The 2,641-nt window shown below is 33.4% G+C and overlaps 1 pseudogene; it reads left to right on the top strand.

Moving 5' to 3' along the window:
• Positions 1-541: 541 nt before the first annotated feature.
• On the top strand, positions 542-1,525 carry LOC122105556 (annotated as a pseudogene).
• The last annotated feature ends 1,116 nt before the right edge of the window (positions 1,526-2,641 follow it).

Raw genomic sequence — 2,641 nt, 5'->3', positions numbered from 1 at the left:
TAGTTGGTCTGGCTGTTGTATATTTTACATGTTAATGGTTTGATGTGATAATGCAGTTCATGACAAGGTATATCAGTAGCACATATGTACTAATGTTACTGTTTGTATTATTTTGTTCTACAATAACAAGGCTTCAGAAAGTATTCAGTTATCTTTTATTCACATGAGTTTTTAAAAGCAAGCAAAGACATATCTAAATTTCCCTAAACCTATTCAATTAAAAATTAATTATTGCCAGGCACCAGTAGCTTATGCCTGTAATCCTAGCTACTCAAGAGGCTGAGATCTGAGGATCACGGTTCAAAGCCAGCCTGGGCAGAAAACTCCGTGAGACTCTTATCTCCAATAAACCACCAGAAAACCAGAAGTCACATTGTGGCTCAAGTGGTAGAGCACTTATCTTGAGCTAAAGAGCTGAGGGACAATGTCCAGGCCCAGAGTTCAAGTCCCAGGACCAACAATAAATGAATACTTAAATACATACATACATACATACATATATACATACATATATACATACATACATATTCCACCAGGGAGGAGCCTGCGCCACTGTTATGAGTCGCTTCAGGTTCATCAATATTGGTATCAACCTAACAAATCTTATGTTCAGAGGAATTTATAGGGGGGTCCAGAAGCACCAAGATGATTTGCATGATGTAATAGAGAGAGCCATCCAGATTGGTGTTAAAAAGTTTATGATTACAGGTGGAAATCTTCAAGACAATAAAGATGCACTTCAGTTGGCACAAACAAATGATGTGTTTCTCATTACTGTTGGATGTCATCCTACGAGATGTAATGAATTTGAAAAGGATAACCTGATCTTTACCTAATGGAGCTGCTCAGTCTTGCTGAAAACAATAAAGGGAAGGTTGTCGCAATAGGGGAATGTGGACCTGATTTTGATCAACTTCAGTTTTGTCCCAAAGATACTCAGCTCAAATATTTTGAAAACCAATTTTACCTGTCAGAACAAACAACATTACCCATGTTTCTTTATTGTCGAAATTCACATGCTGAATTTTTGGACATAATGAAAAGAATCAGAGACCAGTATGTGGGTGGAGTAGTACATTCCTTTGATGGTACTGAGGAAGCGGCAGCTGCTTTGATTGACATGTACCTGTATATAGGATTTCATGGTTGCTCACTGAAAACTGAAGGTAATTTGGAAGTTCTCAAGTCAATACCTAGTGAAAAGTTAATGATTGAGACTGATGCACCTTGATGTGGAGTCAAAAATACACACGCTGAATCAAAATATATAAAAATTTCATTTCCTACCAAAAAAGTAGAAAAATAGGCATTGTTTAGAAAACAGAAGTGAACCCTGCCAAATAATTCAAATACTGGAGATAATGTCAGCAGTAAGAGATGAGGATCTACTGGAATTAGCCGATATGTTATATAACAACACCACCAAAGTATTTTTTTTTCTTGACATTAATTTGCTTGTCTTTCATTTTCCATCACATAATGAATTTTCATGGTGAAACAATGCATATTCAATAAAGAGAATTCTCTGGGAAAAATAAGTTAGTAAGTAACCACAAATCAAATATGACTGATTCTCTTCACTGACATGGAATTAGCCTATGTATTAAATGCCACAATATTGATATGTCCACTTGCTATAGTACACTAAGCATTATGTAATTTGATTTCTTTATACATTTAATCATCTCTCCTTTATTCAGAACAATAGTCCATTTCCTTTTCTTGTTCTTTTTTTTAAATGTTCAGTATTTATTTGTCTTTGTAACATACAGGACACTTTTCCCTGTCTGAAGATGAAAAATCACTTTTGATACTTTATCTAGTCAATGACCTCCAATTTCATCATGCCAATGGTAGATTACATATGAAGGATTAATTTGTTATTTAACACACAGAGCTTATTAGCTACTAATAAAGTGATGAGAATTCCTAGTTAGAAATAGTAAGTACCACAACACATGGTGTTTATTCTTAAATATTAAATGGAATATCTTCCTTTTGGAAAAAAAAAACCCTCAGAAAGTATCTGGCTGTCTTTACTAAAACTGTAATTACTTTTATAACATCATTAGTTTATCTTAGATCAACTCAGAAATTTCAACACTTCATGCAAGTGAGGTGAAACTTATAGAGAAATCTGAATAAAAGTAATATTATTATGGCACCTCTCCATTAAACACATGAGATTTGATTTCAGGTTTCTATCATGCATAATCCTTCTGCTTATTTTTGATCATTTTCAATCCCAAAACAAGAGAGATATATTTTCTCAGATTTAAAAAAGTCTGTCTATCTATCTATCTATCTATCTATCTATCTATCTATCTATCTATCTATCTATCTATCTATCTATCTATCTATCTATCTATCTATCCATCCATCCATCTATTTTCCCTCAATAACATTATCTTGGAAAGTTCAGGAGGCTTTGTGTGTATCTGTCTATATTGAAAAGTGAGCTACCATAGTCAAAGGCATCTAAAATCCTCTCCTACATTCTAAATTATTCACATAACCCCTGAAAGAGATTAGAATTCTTTATATCACTTTAATTAAGTTTATCTTATTTCACAGAGAATCTAATAGTGACTGACTTTGAGGTTTCTTATTGTTCACTTGGGGTAAAATTTTCTTTTTTTAA

The sequence above is a fragment of the Dipodomys spectabilis genome, unplaced genomic scaffold (genome assembly GCF_019054845.1).
Source record: "Dipodomys spectabilis isolate Male_0828 unplaced genomic scaffold, ASM1905484v1 ptg000032l, whole genome shotgun sequence".
Taxonomy (NCBI): domain Eukaryota; kingdom Metazoa; phylum Chordata; class Mammalia; order Rodentia; family Heteromyidae; genus Dipodomys; species Dipodomys spectabilis.
This window is presented reverse-complemented; position numbering and strand designations above follow the sequence as displayed.